Source organism: Aquarana catesbeiana, linkage group LG03 (assembly GCF_042186555.1).
Source record: "Aquarana catesbeiana isolate 2022-GZ linkage group LG03, ASM4218655v1, whole genome shotgun sequence".
Lineage (NCBI taxonomy): Eukaryota > Metazoa > Chordata > Amphibia > Anura > Ranidae > Aquarana > Aquarana catesbeiana.
The window spans coordinates 243,365,716-243,385,076 of record NC_133326.1 but is presented as its reverse complement, the minus strand read 5'-3'; the positions used below and the strand labels follow the sequence as shown (position 1 = coordinate 243,385,076).

The 19,361-nt window shown below is 41.8% G+C and overlaps 1 protein-coding gene across 17 annotated transcripts in view; it reads right to left on the bottom strand.

The window, feature by feature from the left end:
- The window catches only part of NRCAM (neuronal cell adhesion molecule), a 320,212-nt gene that overhangs the window by 160,055 nt on the left and 140,796 nt on the right, over positions 1–19,361 (bottom strand). Inside the window, exon 1 of one of the 17 annotated variants that reach the window (XM_073619913.1) lies at positions 4,765–4,874. The exons of the other annotated variants lie outside the window; for them this stretch is intronic. The gene's annotated coding sequence lies outside the window, so the exon portion shown is untranslated. Of the gene's footprint in view, positions 1–4,764; positions 4,875–19,361 lie in introns of those variants that run through there. 17 annotated transcript variants of the gene reach the window in all.

Below are 19,361 nucleotides of genomic sequence, written 5' to 3'. Positions count from 1 at the left end.
TCTAAAATATATGGTTTTTTTCTAGATCATCCATTAACCCTGGAGTCCATCACCATGTGTATGTGAAAAACATATAACACATATATACACCATCTTCAATCCTTCCAGCCGGTGATTCACAGTATGTTAAAAAAAGAAAAGACAAAATAGAAAGTAATCAGCTCAGAAATTATAGCTAAGGGGAGAAGATAGAGAGAAACATCATTTTGGCTGATCAGATTAGTTAAAAGTAAGGAGTTAAATTGGTACAGATTTTAAAAACTTTTTTCATGTGTCAGGTTGCTTTAAATGACATTATGTGTAGATCAAATAAAACTCCTTTGATCTACAAAAAATAAAAAATAAAACATTGTAACAATAACATTTGTTTAATGTAATTATAAACAAAGTCTGCAAAAAGCAGTTTGCAGGCTTTGTCTATACAGGATCCCTGTTATCTATACAGGATCCCTTGTCTCAGTTGCTCTTGCAACTGAGACAAGGTCACAAAATAACAGACAGGTACTGGTGTGTGCTGCACTTACAAGAGGTCCAAGAGGTACAAGAGGAATAAATGATGACTGCAAACCATGTTGTTGCATAAGAAGTCTCAGGCATTCTTTCTATAGGCAAACGTTTAGTGTGCCTAATGGGAAATCTGACCCTGGTTCCAGTACGTAACATATTTTCTCAGTTTATCTATTGGACCAAAGGTTGTATGCTGAGGAGATATACATTTTCATATGTGAGAGGAAGACCTTTTCAAGTATAATGGAGTTTGTCATATTAGAGAATTGGTGCATGGCAACCAAAATAAGTTTATGCCTACTGTGGAAAGCTCAGTGATATATTTAACAGATATTCAGGATGGTGCTCAGTTCTTTTCCTAAAAAGGGCCATTTTAGTTAACAAAGCAAACAAATTGTCAATTATCTTAACAGTTCAAAAACTTCACAATGGTAGTCTGATCTGCAGAGCTGATGTTAGAAATCATGGGGCCCCTTACAGTACTTAACAGGGCCCCTCTCCTTTTTTAAAAAAAAGCCTTGTTTGGGGGGGGGGGGGGGGGGCTTTGGTGAACTATCAGGGGTCTAAACAGAATCTCTCACATTTGAGACAGAGAATGGGACTGAGGACAGAGATTCCCTAGTCCCTTTCTCTGCAGTCTCAGCTGTACTGGACAGTGAATGAAAGCGCTCTGGGGCTCCCAGTTTCATTCACAAACTGAAGCATAGTAAACATAATTTACTATGCTTCAGTAATGAATGGACGGTGAGAAACCGGTGCCAATTGCTCACTGTGTTCATACAGGAAAGGGGGAGCTCATAAATATGACATATTTACTGCACACCCCCTGCTCTCCATCCTGAAACATCCCCCTGTTTGCCCTCAGCAGCTGCTGGTGGGAGAGAAGAGGAGGGAAGCTGGCAATGCTGCAGGAGAGGGGGGGGCACACAGGAAGGCCTGGACAGCAGGGGGTGGGGAAGCAGATACCATACCCCAGCTATGCAAGTGGGAGGAAGAAAAAGGAGGAAAAGACAGCAGAGCTGCAGGGGGAGCCACAAAAGTTGTCAATAAGGCAGTGCAGCCCCTCCTGCTCAGCAGGTGCCCGGGCCCCCCTTTTGAAATTATGGGGCCTGGGCCCAGTACAGGAGGACTGGCTGTACTGCCTTATCAGCGGCCCTGCTGATCTGTGGCAACATGCAACTGTGAAAGCAGGTAATGTGGGTGCCACTTTTACTGCTCCTAATTCTAATCTAAAGTGATGAAGTATATAGCCTGATGAAAATGTAAGTCAGATTATGGCAGTTGACTCTCTCATACATTACAACTGGTGGGCGAGAACCAGTTGTTGTCACCTTTGATTTTACTGCTGGTATGACCACGTGTTAAAACTTAGTTATTTATGAAGTAACCATTGGTCAGTCAAGGTTATGCCAAGGATAATGTGTAGAAGAAGGTTATAACTAGGATAACAATATTATAATAATTTATCTTTCTATGACCTAGCATTATAAAAAGAGAAAATTGTACATTGTTGATCTTCAATGTGTCAAGTTTGTGTAGCTAGCATTCATTAGCAGAAGGGATACAAACCCATGAATGGATTTTTTAATATGTTATACAATCATTACTAAATAATATACAAAGGGGTTGATTTACTAAAGGCAAATCCACTCTGCACTACAAGTGCACTGCAAGTGCACTTGAAAGTGAAGTCACTGTAAATCTGAGGGGAAGATCTGAAATCAGGGGAAGTTCTGCTGAATTTATCATCCAATCATGTACAAACAAAAATGTTGTCTTTTTATTTTCCTTGCATGTCCCCCTCGGATCTACAGCGACTGCACTTCTGACTGCACTTCCAAGTGCACTTGCAGTGCAAAGTAGATTTGCCTTTAGTAAATAAATCCTATTGTGTTTTTACACAGACTGCCTTCCTGTTTCCATACGTACCTCATTTAAAGTCCCAATTACCCCTTCTTTGTTCCTGATGTAAGGGTGCTCTTAGGACCCTGATGTTGTAAGGAGGGCTCTGGGGACCCTGATGTAAGGGGGTTGACTTTTGGTATCCTAATGAACGGGGGACTCTGATGTAAGGGGGAAATCTGATTTAGTCACCTTTCACACTTGTGCGACTTCAAAGTAGCGCAATTTTACTGCGATTTCATGGGCAAGATTTTACTGCGAATTTGCACGATTTTGACGCGATTTGGGATCAGTACTACTTTGTACGACTTTGCCACAACTTTGGCATTAACAAATGAAAACATACATGGTGTGAGGCTTGTGCTTACAGCTTGTGCTTACAAAGTCGTACTGAAATCGGGTCTATGTTATTCAGGTACGATTTGCATACTACTTGAGGGTTTAACATTGAGGTCTATGGAGTACAACTCGCATGGAAGTTGTACCAAAGTAGTGCAGGGACTACTTTGAAGTCAGCACGACTTAAAGTCGTGCCAATATGAATGGTAGTCATTGAAAATCATGGAGAATGACTTGTCATACGATTTTGCAGTCCAAAATCTTGGGACAAGTCGTATAAGCGCGAAAGGGGACTTAAGGAGGGGGGATTCTGGGGACACTGGTGTAAGGGGGTACTCTGGGGATCCTAATTTAAGGAGGGGTGCTCTGGGGGACCCTGATGTAAGGGGGGCTATGGGGACCCTGATGTAAAGGGAGATTTTGGGATCCTAATGTAAGGGGAGACTTTGGGGACCCTAATGAAAGTAGGGTCTTTAATGTAAGGGCAAATCTGGGGACCCTGATTTAAGGAGGGGATACTCTGGCGACCCTGATGTAAGGGGGAGAACACTGGGGTCCCTAATGAAAGGGGTAAACTCTGATGTAAGGTGGCCAGGTCCAGGGAGCCCAGGCCTAAAGGTTATGGCTGCCCTGTAGGGTTTCAAGCCTAATGAAAAGGTTTTGGCTGGACTTGGCTTTAACTACAAAAGAGAAGCATAGTTACAAAACATCAGAATGAACATATATAATGAAATAATGACAATGATTTGTAGCGAACTGGTAGTATCTGATGGTAAATACAAAGTAAATCTATGCTTCTTTAGTTCACAGTTCGCATATTTGCACCTGTTATGGTTACTGTGACTTGGAAGAATGCTATAAGAAGGAGTGCCCAATGGAATATCTGTAGACCGCTAAGAGGTCCCATATGTGGCAGGCAAGTGAAATTAATATGACTTAAAAAAAATGTCATTACTAGACCTTAGTATTTGTTCAAACAAGAAATAAACCCCCCAAATAAGCTATACAGCATAACAGCACATTCATAAAGCATTTCACTTCAAATGGAGGTCATAAACTTCCAAAAGATAATGACAGCCATTTAGAATAGCTTAACAGGAGGCACAGTAAAAAGACACTGAATGAATACCCCTCCTGGTCCTTCAACAGTATGATGGATTATACTAAATACAACTGTCTTCCCCGCTTTCTGCTACTGAAGCGCAAAAAAAGCAACATCCTATTGTCCTTGGTTCACATAAAGAACCATTTAAATGGAAGAAAAGCATTGCAATTAAACAGTAAATATGAATGCCTGTGGAGAAGCCTTTACTTACAATTGAGTGTAAATAAAGGAGCAGATAGCTGTTGCTTGAATGTGTAGGATTCCTGAAATGTCTGTACATAAAACATGATACAATTCACTAAAGCTGGCTCGTTACAAAATGTACACATTTTTCCCGAATGAAAAATGACATCCACAGTTAGAACTTTGTTAGCTCGAGAAGAATTTTCCATCCTGCTCCTTCAAATTTTCTGGTCACTACAGTCAAAAACAAATGCCGATTTGACCCCTCTAACCATCAGAAAACCGAACCAATGTTCCAAACACTAAAATATTCAAATTCATTCCTTCTGGTTTATGACCATTGTAACACACCTCACAGATCTTACAAAAAGAAACTACTGATTGAATTAAATGTTAGGTATGTGAATACATAGATCTAATGTATGACATAACAAAGCTACAAAATATTTGTTAAGCCCTATTAATATAAATCATCTACAACACAACCAAACGATTAAACAGCAACATTGTTTAATTAACTTTAGCCACAAATTAGGGTGATCAAGTTCTATTATATGTTCAGTCACTTCCCATTATAACATATAACTCCACCTCGGTCAGCATGCATAATTTGCCCAATAAATGGTTTTAAACAAATTTGGTATAAACATCACAAACCATAAAAAGTAAAGCAAAACAAAATATTTTGACTGCAATAAGTACTTTTAAAAAAGATATGCCATTCTTACCTAAACAAGAAAAGAAATACACCTGTTCCTGGATGCCTCGTAGAGTTCCTCATGTGAATCATTGAATGGGAACGATCATCTAAAAACTAGGAAGAGATAGAGCACTTGTGTATGTAATGGTATTGCCTTGTAATCCCACTGACAAGACTGTCGCTGATCCCTGCTGTTACCAGAATGTGTGCACTGACATTCAGACAGAGAAGTCTTCCAGCCAATCAACAGCCCCCGTGGACCTCCCAAGCTTCTATAACTGATCAGCACAAGGTTCATGACAATACAAAAGAGGTTTCATTTCCTCTGTGTGACTGATTCATGACAAGGCACCAGCTACACCATACTCTATTTATAAATAAACATTATTTAATAAATTCCTACATTTCCAATGCCTATAAAAAGCATGATAATGCTAAATCTATTTTATTCAGTTTATACTTCCACTGACTTTACCTCTATTCTTTTTAGGTGCTCATTTATAAACAGTAAACAATGAAAGTAAAGAAGGACCAAAGAGGGTATTTAAAAAGCAATCTGATCTAAAATGCAAACTAAAGCAATAAGTGCATGTATAAGGTCAGACTTACTCGATAAGGCAGTGCACAGAACAAGAGTATACTGTATCCCTTGAGGACAGAATATCCTTCACTTTATTATTGATAAACACCTTCTGCCCCCCCCCCCCCCAAAAAAAAATTAAAAGCCAGCAGCTGCACATACTGCAGCTGCTGACTTTTAACAATAGGACACTTACCTGTCCTAGAGTCCAGCATTGTCAGCACCGCAGCTGATGTTTCCATGAGCTGTCGGGTGCTGTCGCTGCCATTGCGGGTAAGGGTACCCGGCAGTGTAGCCTTACGGCTTCATGCGGGAACCCTACTGCGCATGCGCGAGGCCCCACTCCTCTCTCCTACTGACCCAGCGACAGGGAGAGGAGGAGAGAGCCCCACAGTGATGTCACAGGCCGCGGCCCGGACTCCCGGAAGTGGGAACAGGATACCTGTCAAAGACAGGTATCCTGTGCCCCCCCCCGAAAGGTGCCAATTGTGGCACCGGAGGGGGAGAGAAGACAAATGAGCGAAAGTTCCACTTTTGGGTGGAACTCCCAAATAAAATTTTAAAGTAGGAAGCTACAAATACTTTAGCTGCTGACTATTAATAATAGGACACCTACCTGTCTGAAAATCTGATCGTGGGTATGAGGCTATACTCTATCACATATCCCAGAAATAAGACTATTACTCATTTCGGAGGGGGAGGGGGGTTACAAATGATTTCTTTACTCCCCAAACAGCTAAATGCACCCAGAACTGCTGGTATATTATTAATTATTATTGTCAATATAAATAGAGCACCTTGAGGGCTGGTTCACACCAGGTATTGGGTTGCTCTGAGTTTTTTAAATTAGTGCATGCACTAATTTTGCTGCAATTCAGCTCATTCAAAATTAAAGTGGATGTAAACTCTCCCACACAACTTTGTCCCATGTGAATCAGCATAAAAAACTCTTTTCACACTGGGGCGGGGCGGCGTCACTGTCGGTATTTGGCCGCTAGCGGGGCAGTTTTACCCCCCGCTAGCGGCCGAGAAAGGGTTAAAAACCACCGCAAAGCGTCTCTGTAGAGGTGCTTTGCCGGCGGTATAGCCGCGCTGTCCGATTGATTTCAACCGCTCCTTCACTGCTCCGAAGATGCTGCTAGCAGCCCTCTGGGCTTTCACACTGGAGAGACAGCAGCGGCTGTTTCGGGTCGGTTTGAAGGCGCTATTATTAGAGCAATAATGCCTGCAAAGCGCCCCAGTGGGAAAGGGCCCTACTGAACACTGCTTTTAGATATCTCCTTACTTGCATAGTATTGTTGTAATCCTTTTTGTTCTTTAGAATGATGTCACTGAGCATGCCCATATCTCCCATGATTTATGGCACACTCTGTGTGCTTGTCTATCCATTATCAGGACTTCCTACGGCAAAACACTGAAATCCCAAGAGACTGCATAATCACTCAGAGCTTCCTCCTACACCCCATGTGACATCACATGGAGTAGAAAAAAAGGCATCGGACAGCATTACTGCAGTCTTATCAGCTGAAGCTGATAAGACTGACATAGGCAAACATTAGATAATCGGCACAAGTAAATACTATGAAATAAATAACAAGTCAGCTATGAACAGGGAAGCAGGGTTGCCATAGAAACATTGGATTGAGAAGGAGGCTTGGTTAACATTACATGAAGTGCTCAATGCAAGGGCGGAAATACACTCTACTGTGGACTCAGAAAACAATACTTAAGATGGCGCTGCCTTACCCCTGGAAACAAGTTTTTTAAAGTTTCTTTAAACAGTAAGTAATCTGCAATTTGGGCTGGATTACAGTGGCTATAGTTTGATAATTACTTATTATAATGGACTAAATGAAAAGAAGGATCAGAGTGGGAGAGTTTACTTCCTCTTTAATGGGCTCAAATAGGACTACACTGAAACGTATGTGAATTGCACAGAAACGCAGAGTGCATTCCTGTGCGATTCACATGTGGTTCAGTTTGATTTGAGCCCATGCATTTTGATTGAGCGAATTGCAACAGACATAACAAAAGTAGTGCATGCACTACTTTAAAAACACAACAGCAAACCAATCGCATGGTACTTCTGTACCATGTGATCTGGTGCAGGCAAACACACTGTCCTTGAAACCTGCATTTGGTTGTCATCATCTTACCATTGCAGTTGCAATCTGCAGTGGGTTGTCAAAGCGTCATACTTACTTCCTCTGTGCAGTTGGATTTGCATAGAGTGGCCCCGATCCTCCTCTTCTGGGGTATCTCAGCGATGCTCCTGGCTCCTCCTCTTCTCGAGTGCCCCGTTGGAGAACTGCTCGCCCTCGTGTCACTCGCCCGTGTCCTGATGCATCTATTGACAGACAGCAGGACTCAGCCCGGCCCTGCCCCACACACCATTGGATTTGATTGACAGCAGCGGGAGCCAATGGCTGTGCTGCTATTAATCTATCCAATCAGGACCCGAGACACCGGCTGTAGCTGTTGTGCTCGTCGCCGTCGCTGGAAAGATCGGGTTCAGGTAAATGAAAGGGGGCTCTGGGGGGCAGCTGCATCACACATCGCATATACATTAAGGTGAAAGGCCCTGAGGGTTTACAACCTCTTTAAATCCATTTAAATAATATTATCCATAATTATTATTAAAATACAGAATTTGACGGCAACGGTTTGCACAGCGCTTTACAATATAAAGGAAGACAATACAGTTACAATATAAATCAGTACAAGAGGATTAGGAGGGCCCATTCCTGAGAGCTTACAATCTAATAGCTGTAAGATAAATACCATCTATTAACTGTAAAATGAATGAGTTTAAGAATTAAAAGGTTTAGTTGTTAGGCGAAGACGGGACAGGTTCCCCCCTCGAAGAGATGGGTTTTCAGGGATCTCCTACAAGTGGACAGAGTAGGAGATACCTGGATAGATTGGAGTAAGGAGTTCCAGAGGATGGGAGAGAGAAGGATGAGTGTTCGGATAGATCATCAAGTAAGTTGTCCTTTTTACTTATAATGCCGCGTACACACGGTCGGAATTTCTGACAACAAATGTCTGATGTGAGCTTGTTGTTGGAAATTCTGACCGTGTGTATGCTCCATCGGACATTTGCTGTCGGAATTTTCGACAACAAATGTTTGAGAGCAGGTTCTCAAATTTTCCGACAACAAACATTGTTGTCGGAAATTCCGATCGTGTGTACACAATTCCGACGCACAAAAGTCCACGCCTGCTCGGAATCAAGCAGAAGAGCCGCACTAGCTATTGAACTTCATTTTTCTCGCCTCGTTGTACGTGTTGTACGTCACCGCGTTCAAGGCGATCGGAATTTCCGACAACATTTGTGTGACCATGTGTATGCAAGACAAGTTTGAGCCAACATCTGTCGGAAAAAAATTGATGTCAGAATGACCGATTGTGTGTACGCGGCATTAGTGTGCAAATGGAGTTTACAGAAAATTGTTAGCATCACAGAAAAATAGAACAAGGAGACTGCAAGCATATACTAATCTAGATTTTTAAAAGCCCAGCTCCAAAATTTAAAAAAATCTGCCCTTGAAGTGGTGGCCCCACAATGCAAGGGTTAACTGCTCATTCAGTCTAGAGCTGCAGGAATAAGAAATACTTACCTTAGTCCTCGTTTGATTAGGGTCCCTCCAGTGGTGCGAATGGTTCTGCAAAGTCTTTTCTCTAAGGCACCCCCAGCTGCAGTCGAACTCCTGCCTCCTCCACATGCAATATAGAGGTAATAGCTCCTGTAATGTATGTGATGGCGCCAAATGACCACCTACAACCTGAAGTGCTGGAGGGAGAGCTGGAGTCAGTCAGAGCAGGGGTAAGGTAAGCGTTACAGTCTCTTCAGCTCCCCCTAGACTAAATGAGAATTGTGTGGGAGGTGATGGGGGGGGGGGGTACTGCAGGGGTAGATTTAATATAATTCTTGGAGTTCATCCTTAAAGTGATACTAAAACACACACAGTTTAATTTACATTCACCTTTCTATTTTTGTACATGGATGATGGCACTGTAATTATTTTAATTTAAAAAAATCGAAGTACCTTTTTCCTAATCGATATAAAGCTGTCACATGACCCAGATCTTTCCCAGCCTGTCTGCAGGGAAACATAAGCAGGAGGAGCTTCTAGTCCTCTGCTGCTGATCACATGGTCAAAAAAAAACTGCCTTTGGAATACAGAGTAAAAATAAATAAATTATATTAATAAACTGCTTTAAATTGGCATACAAACATACTGTATATTTGAAATCAAATCCTTAATATTTTGTGGAAATAACATGGTGTAGGCAGATTTCTGCCAGTCACACTCCTCCAGCCAGAATAGGAGGGAGGTGATTCCTCAATTAATCTACATTGTGTTTAGGAGACGTGGAGGAGCAGGGAGAAAGTGGGCTGTCATTTACCACTGTGTATACGCCCACATGTGTGACTCTATAATCACATAGGCTGCTCAGATGTGATAGGGAGGAAATGGTCAGCATATAAACTCACTGAAAACTGAGCATGTGCAGAGCTGCCAACACTGCTCTGCAAAATCCCTAACTGAATGGAGGACATGAACAGAAGATGGAGATAGAGAGCAGCAGGATCAACCAGGTTTTTTGCAGAATACAGAAAACGAATCTTATAGTGACTGAGTGAGTATGAACAGCATGTAATACAGCATTTATTGATAGTTTGTATGATGCGGGTTTAGTGACACTTTAAAAACAAAGCCAACAGCAACATGCAAAGCACAGATAGACCATTATAACCAATCAGCAGTCATCCTTTACAGCTTCCAAAGCTCAAAATCAGTAAAATGTAAAAATCCGATTTATGGTTACTATAGGTTACTACACTTCATATACATCATTGCTCTTTGCACTGCCTGTACATTACAGCACAGTGCATTCCTCCTCCATGTCATACATCTGTTCAGCAAGTCAGCATACAGATATTATTCACTCTTCTGACATTCGGTATACATTCATGGAGACGTAAAAAAAAAAAGTACACTATTTTGCAATTTTGAAGACTATTTCTCATTCTACAATCCATCCCTTAGGCGAAACAACCCTCTCACAGTGACCTGGTTCTCTTGATTATGCACATCACTTATGATGCTTTTTAAGCTTACAACAAAAGAAAATCATAAGAGATACTCAATTCTTCCAATGACAGCAATAGCTTTAAGGCTACTGTAGTTCCAAGCTGAGCAATCTTTTACATTTGACTAACAAAGGTTCTGAACAATTGTAAAATGTAATATGCTTTAGATATAACATAAAACATGACCTGATGAGAAAACTATGAAGATTGATTTCACTTGATTCCATAATGATGTGAAACTCTATTACTGTTGGATAAAGTGGTGAAAGGTTACATCCTCTGTCAGGTTTTTAATGCTGGTTGTTTCCCTGTTCTGAAGATTTCCCTCACTTTCTATACAAGTGATGTTGGTTAAGGAGACAGCAGGGAATAGTTAGAACCTCCCCTGGGCTTTTATCGCTGTCTGCGTTCATGGGCAAAGGAGGGCAACAATGTGGGGTTGATTTACTTTCATTTTTTGAGCTTTAAATATTACTAAACCCACAACAGTAAAATCAGTCTGTATATGCAGTAAAACATGCTTCTTATACTCACTGTGGAACCTAAGGGGTTAATCCTCTGCATTGTGGAAAAAGGCTGTTTGATCCTGTCGTCTCTGATACTCCCCTTCTTCCACTGTCCCCAATCCATCTCCTGATAAGACAGAGCCTTTGGAGTCACTCTGCACATGCTCAGTTTGGTGTGTATTGCTAGAAAGGTTTTTTTCTTGGGAGGGTGCATTTGATCAGCACAGGGCAAATCAGCACTGTCCAGACAGAGGGCCAGGGGTCCTGCAGCCTCATAGGATAGTCAGAGTAGACTTCTCCTACAAGCTTTAACCAAACACTATTGATGAGAAAAAGCATTTAGGAGTTTATATTTACTAAAATAATTGCATTTCCATGTTCTGTGTACTGTGGGAAACCAGATATAGTGAATGCAGGGTCCTGGGTTTAGTAACACTCATAGGCGTGCACACAGGGTGTGCCAGGTGTGCCTGGGCACACCCTAATCACCCCATGCATTGCCGATTCCCCCTGCTTCCCATCTCCCCTTTGCAGTGCTGCCAGCTTCCCTCCTCTCCTCTCAGGTGCGAAGAAGGGGCTGGTAAATATTTAATTAACTGCCCTTCCTTTTCTGAATGAACACAGTGAGTGATCTGCACTGATCCCTCCTGTCTTCATTCTATTTATTATTTATTTATTCCAGGTACTTATATAGCGCCGTCAATTTACACAGCGCTTTACATATACATGGTACATTCACATCAGTCCCTAGCCTCAAGGAGCTTACAATCTAAGGTCCCTAACACACATTCATACATATAATAGGGCCAATTTAGACAGGATCAGATTAACCTACCAGCATGTCTTTAGAGGAAGATGTCATTCTTTAGAGATGTCTTTAGAGGTGCCATGTCATTCTTAACTGAAGCATAGTAAACTATTTTTACTGCAGGCTGCAGAGAAAGGGACCGGGGAATATATGTCCTCAGTTTCTTTCTCTGCCTCAAAAGTGAGTTATTAGGGGTCTGTTTAGACCAGGGGTCTCAAACTGGGGGGTCCTCCAGCTGTTTGCGGAACTACAAGTCCCATCATGCCTCTGCCTGAAGGAATAATGCTTGTAATTGTCAGCCTTGCAATGCCTCATGGGACTTGTAGTTTCGCAACAGCTGGAGGGACACCAGTTTGAGACCCCTGGTTTAGACCCTTGATATTTCAGCAAAGCCCCATAATGGGGCTCCTAAAAAAATGGTAAAAAGTAATAAAATAAAATAAAAACTATTGACACCATCCACTGCCCTACTGACACCAGTCTTTGCTCTACTGACACCGTCCACTGCTCTGCTCATATACACGCATGCTTGTCTCTGGGGTGCAATAGGCTGCACACACCAATGGTAACACTTTAAGTTTGAGTTCATGTGATGTTAACCAGCAGTCAGGGGCACACACTGCATCCATTTGAAAAGCCAGGCACATGAAGACTAAGCAACCAAACTCTACAGCAGAAACACCTTGACAAGAGCAAGCGGGTAGATATCATTTGTCTATTAAGCTCCATGTTATTTCTAGCAAGTGCTGAAAATACACTATAGACCACAATCATTTCTGATGTACTGATCCCATTCCAACTTTTCCCCCAACAGCCTTGGAATAAACGAGCAGAACAAATTTCAAACTAAACCTGTCATGATAGAACTATGGGAGCTCCCACTTCTGACCCATTTCTGAAGTGCCAGTTGCCTGGCTGCTATGCCAAACTAATAGCTTCAGTGCTTCCAAAAACACGAATATGGAAAAGGTATGCAGATCGGAGAAATCATAGAAATGCAAGATATTATTTTCTAGATACTTGTTTCAGGTCAGTTACTCAGCATATGTATGTCAAAAGATCAGTCAGGCATTTAGCATTTTATTATAGAGAACAATTGTAGCCATAATTGCTTTCATGACATCTATACTGACCACACCACAAATTTAATGTTGTCGTGCCATTGTTGGGTGAATTTCGGTGATTGCATTTATTAAAGTGTCATCAAACCCACATCATTTAAAATCAATAAAACAAGAATTCCAAATGTCTGTCAAAATACTACAACAATAGTAATAATCATTGATGCCCAAATTGCTTTAATAACTGGGCAAAATGGAACTCTTTTATCCTACTGAACCATGGAATTCTGGAAACACGATTGCTTGGATTCTTATACCGCACCATTCCGAGCAGAAAACACAAACTTACATGTATAAATATCTAGAAGAACCAAAAAGTGATGATTCAGCTATCCTGCAGACTGTGGCATCCCTACTAATTTGGTAAAGTCTGCAATACTAACCATAGTGAGCTTAGTTGAAGAACATGTAATGTGTTTGACATTTTTTTTTGTATTCCATTTGTACACTCCATGGTTCCTTCTTTTTTGCTTAAAGCGGGGTTCCACCCAAATTTTGAACGATATCGGTATGTATTCTCTTCCTTGCCTAGATGCTGACATGCTGTTTAAAAAAATTTAAATCGCCGTAATTACCTTTTATTTTTCTATTCTTCTTTGCACTTCCTGGTTCTCCTCCCGTGGGAGTAGGCGTGTTTCTAGCCTCTCCCAGACTCCTGGGAGCTAGTCTCAGGCTTCCCAGGATGCCACTGAGCATGTGCGGGAACGAGCAGTGAATGCTGGGAGCACAGCATTCACCACATCCAGGAAATAAATGCTTGTGGGCTTCAAATGCCCACAATGAAGATGGAAACCGCCTGCAGTGAATAATATAAGTTATTCTTTCCGACGAAATCTGACACAGGCGGACATATTACACACAATATGTGAGTATGTAATGCTGAGAAGAAAAGTTTGTGAATGAACTCAAAAAAAAAAAAACAATAGATAGGTGGACCCCCGCTTTAAGGACAGCCCATAGGCAGCCTCTGATTACCCTAAAGTATCCAGCAGTCACCTGCATGCCTAAAAAATGTTCAGAAGATATAATATTGGTTCAATGATAAAAGTGATGTCAACAATGTACCACCAGGGCCAGATGAAGCCATTGTGCCAAGGGCAAAATGTATTTATACAGTCTCATCACAAATAATGATGACTTTCCTGCACAAGCCTCAACCCCTGGGTTCTTCTGCTTCATATGTTACACTTGAAATTGGATTGGAGGCAAAAGATGTCTGAGAAACTGTAAGATCTTGAAAGTCTAAGCTCTGATCAGAAATGTCACTTTGACCAACATGAATATATCTATGACAAACAGCTCCGCTCACATATCTACAGGAGCAGGGATCTGAGAATATATGCCAAAAGTGCTGAGAGCAATTTCCATATATATTACCAAAAAGATGGGGACATCCGAACTGTCCTTAATATTATTTGTTCATTTTACTACTGTTAAAGCTGAATTCCAGGTATGTTTTGTTTTCTTTTTTGCATAGTTACATTGGCCCAGCTTGGACCAATGTAAATATATATATTCCATACCTGTAGGATCCCTATGGAAGCGGAGGATCTTTGTACAGTAGTAGCCACTACTACTAAAGTGATCTTCGCTGTCTTCCAGGTCCTTTGCCAAGCCGCTGCCCTGCTGCATAGTTACCACAGAGGGTCACTCGATCATCATGGGTGCTATTCAGAGAGTGCCTTGCATTTTTCTAATGCTATGCACAATGCTCTCTTATTGGACCAGGTGGAGTGGTGAGGTAGTGACATCACAATCTCCACCTTGTCCAATCAGAGAATGCCTTCTATTGGCTGAGAAAAATGCACGGCATTCTCTGAAAGGCGGCCATGCTGATTGGACAACCCCCATGGTTACCATGCAGCAGAGTAGCTGCTCAGCACTGGACCTGGGAGACAGAGAGGATCACTGTAGTAGTGAACGATTTTGTAAAAGGATTGTGTGCCTTCACAGGGTTCTGCCATGTATGAAATATGTATACTTACATTGGTCCAAGCCGGACCAGTGTAACCATGCAAAAAAAAACATACTTAGAATTTGGCTTTAAAGCTAATGTTTATTTTTTAAAAATTGTTCTGCGATACAGGTTCAGTAACATTACTTTCCTCTAATTAGGTGTATCTCACATCCTGTTGATCGCCACTTTGTGTAGAAATGTTCCTTGCAGAGATGACAGGTACTCTTTACATTGCTGATTTTATGGCTCTGCAAGAGTTTACTTCCTTTACTTCCTTCCTTTGACTGCAAGAGTTTACTTCCTTGACTCTAACATTGCAGTACATGAAAGTGAATCTTCACCCTCCAAAGAAAAGTTCCTCCTCGTCACCCGTCCTCCGCTCACCTACACGAAGATCTCTTTTTTGGTTTATTTACCTTTTTTTCAATTAAAAGGTTTGGTTCCGCCAGCTGTACTTCATTTGCCTAGGCGAATGACGAGCCGACGAGGACTGTGCTTGCAGTGCCTCCTGGGATATGTACACTATATTGTCAAAAGTATTGGTACGCCTGCCTTTACACGCACATGAACTTTAATCGCATCCCAGTCTTAGTCCATAGGGTTCAATATAGAGTTGGCCCACCCTTTGCAGCCATAATAACTTCAACTCTTTTGGGAAGGCTTTCCACAAGGTTTAGGAGTTATGTCTATGGGAATGTTTGACCATTCTTCCAGAAGCCCATTTGTGAGGTCAGGCACTGATGTGGACGAGAAGGCCTGGATGAGCGAAGACATGGATGAGCGAATTTGGAGTGGAGGAACTTGACTGGCCTGCACAGAGTCCTGAACTCAACCCAATAGAACACTTTTGGGATGAATTAGGGTGGAGACTGTGAACCAGGCCTTCTCATCCAACATCAGTGCCTGACCTCACAAATGCAGTCAAACATTCCCATAGACACACCTAAACCTCGTGGACAGCCTTCCCAGAAGAGTTGAAGCTGTTATAGCTGCAAAGGGTGGGCCAACTCAATATTGAATTCTACAGACTAAGACTGGGATGCCATTAAAGTGCATGTGTATGTAAAGGCAGGTGTCCCAATACTTTTGACAATATAGTATATGTTACATATCTCAGGTGGCATTGGCTCCCATTCACGGGGGGGGCTAGTCCTGTGTGATCAGGAGGCCCTCTGGCTGAACCCAGAAGAGCCGGCAGTCTCTTGATGTCACGAAGAATGTGGCACCGCAGGACCTGATCAGTGGAAGAAGAGAAGAGAATTTCAGCATGACAATGCTGGATCCACTGGGTGGGTGAGTATCTGAACTATACAGAGGCTGCAACCCAGTAAGCTGGGGTTAAAAAAAACGAGGGGGGGGGGGGTAAAGATCCACTTTAAATACTCCAGTGGCTGCTTACCTCTTTCTCTCCTCTCATCCATTCAAAAAAAGTCCTTATATTGTATTGTTATTATATTGTTTCTACAGAATGCAAGTAAGTAATGTGGTGAGAGGTGAACTGAAATTTTAATTGCTATTTGTCCTTCCAAAACTGTTATATATCCTTCCAAACTATCTTCATAAAATAAAATCTCCCCACCCCCCATAGGGCTGAAGAGAGGAGTACTTGTTTGTAGTCCAAATAAGGAAAGCAGCTTAGAGGTGACAATGCTGCTCCTCAATTAATGCAATACAGTGAGTGAGCATTGTCATCCTAGGGCAGGAAGTGTGCTACTGGCATGATCACTAGGTGAAAATAAAGGAAAAAAGCCTGAAAAATGAAAACTAATGCAACCACCACATCAAAGGATAGGTATGCTGCAATACACTACATTTTAGGGTTTCATTCAGAGAATCCCCAAATGCAGCAAAAACAATGTTCTCACTGTGGGGGATTCAGTCACATACCATGCAATCTACTGTGCCTTTATAAATACAATGGGAAGAGAAGAAGGAACAAAATGGGAAAAGCCATTTATGATATGATTTAATGTAAATGCTATAAGTATCTCAGACAGTCTAAACTCCAAAATAACACCAACCCAATTAGTGTCTTCCTTTTTGTCCACCACTGTACTCAAATGCCCTGTACACACGGTCGGATTTGCCGACAACAAAATCCATGTTTTTTTTTTCCGACGGATGTTAGCTCAAACTTGTCTTGCATACACACGGTCACACAAATCTTGTCAGAAATTCAGAACGTCAAGAACGCGGTGATGTACAACACGTACGACGAGCCAAGAAAAATAAAGTTCAATAGCTAGTGTGGCTCTTCTGCTTGATTCCGAGCATACGTGGAACTTTGTGATCCAGATCTCAAATTTTGTGTGACAGAAATTCCGATGTAAAATGTCCGATGGAGCCTACACACGGTCGGAATTTCCGACAACAAGCTCCCATAGAACATTTTCCGTCTGAAAATCCTATCGTGTGTATGGGGCATAAGAGTACAAAGGGAACCTTCACTGCTATGGGCAATGTAAACCTATTTCCATGGTATATACAAGGTATATCAGACATTGCAGGAACATTTTGGTATTAGAATACTTCATGCTTATATTTACACTGTCAATGATACATGGAGCTGCCCTCCTGTGCCAGTACATGCTGCCATTTGATACTCATATGCAGGGCTTTTTTTCAGGGGGAACGTGGAGGAACGCAGTTCTGGCACCTCCTGCACTTAATGTATGTTATGGCAAAGGGTGCTGGGGTGTGGCTGGGAAATCTATTGTTGATGGGAGGAATCTACTGCTGAGGGAAGGGTCTATTGTTGTTGGCTGCTGGGGGATCTATCATTGCTGGGGGCCAATTGTTGCTGGGAGGGATCTACTGATGAGAGAGGGGTTTATTGTTTCTGGCTGCTGGAGGGTCTATTAATGCTGGCTGCTGGGAGATCTGTTGTTGCTGACAGGAGTCTATTGTTGCTGGGGTGGATCTGTTGTTACTAGGGTGGATCTTTTGTTACTGGAGGGTCATTTTGTTGCGGGGGTTCTATTGTTGAAAGGGAGGATCTATTGTTGAAAGAAGGGTGTATATCTTAATGCTTTTTAATAAAATCTATACAAATTACTTAGCACCACAAAATAATACTTGTTTCTGTATTCTCTAAAAAGGGTCGTACAGGAAGGTGGGTAGAGGATGGAACCAAGGGACGGTGCTCAGAGGTGGTTGGGGGCAAAGACAAGGGGTGACTTTAAAAGGGGAGTTCCTGAACCTATTCTCTGAGAGAAAAAACCCTGCTCATATGCAATGGTTGCATAGAACATTCTTATATCTAAACAGTGTTATTAGGTTGCTTACATCTTGTGGCAAAATGTCAAATAAACATGTGTTTGGGAGTAAGGATAAGTGAATCACGACTGCCCATATATATCATTCTTTTATTCTTCTCAATATCTGCATGTAAATTTGTTTGCTCTGCAGAAGTTTCACGCATTTTAGAAAAGTCAACCAAACAAAATGAGTCTATGCCAGTGGCCTCCAAATTGCGGCCCGAGTCTCAGATGCAGCCCGCAGCTTGCCTTTATCTGGCCCTTGGGACAGTGTTCCTCTCACTTATACAAGACACTATTCCAACCACTAACACCAACGATGGGGCATAATTCTTCCTATTGACTCCAATGATGGGACACTATTCCTCCCACTGACACCAACAATAAAGTACTATTATTCCCACTGACACCAACAATAAAGTACTATTTCTCCCACTGACGCCAACAATAAAGTACTATTTCTCCCACTGACGCCAACAATAAAGTACTATTTCTCCCACTGACACGGACTAGGCATTTTTCCTCCCACTGACACCAACTCCTGGCCCCCCTAAAGTCTGAAGAACAGTAAACTGGCCCTGTGTTTAGGTTTAGAGACACCTAGTCTATGCAATATGGATAAATCTGTATGAAATTCAGAAGAATAAAGAAAATTTGCAATGTGCAGATTTAAAGCTAAACTCTGGGATTAGACAAAATCGACCCATGCAGCACCAAGGGATAAGGTAAATAATACACCTTATCTCTGCACCCCTACACTAAAGCAGTATTTAACCCTTGCATTGGGTACAACTGCAAGGGTACATTTAGGCTGGCCATACACGGTCGAATGTCTAAATAATTTTCTTTTGAAAATCAGAAATTTTGTGCGTTTTTTGATCCGATGGTGCCACCATTGATTTTGAAATTCGGCCAAGTCTTCAATTTCACCTCATGTTGCTACAGAAAAGAATTTTTGCGGCTGGGAATCTTCTTTTCTTTCCGGGAATTGTCTTTTCTTGCACATACGCATTTCTTTTTCGATTACACTTCTTGCACGATTCTCCCATCATTGATTAGATAATCCTTCTTTTTTCAAAAAATTTCCAACATATCCGATTACTCAAATTCGATGGCCACACGAAAATCGGCTGTTGCTGCAGCCCAGCAATGGTGCGAAATATGAACGAAAATTCTTAGATAAGATTTTCAAAAGAAAATTCTTTCGAAATTCGACCCATGTACAGTATGGCCTGCCTAAGTCAATTCCTGGAGTTCAGCTTTAACCACTTCACGACTGCCCACCGTGGATATACGTC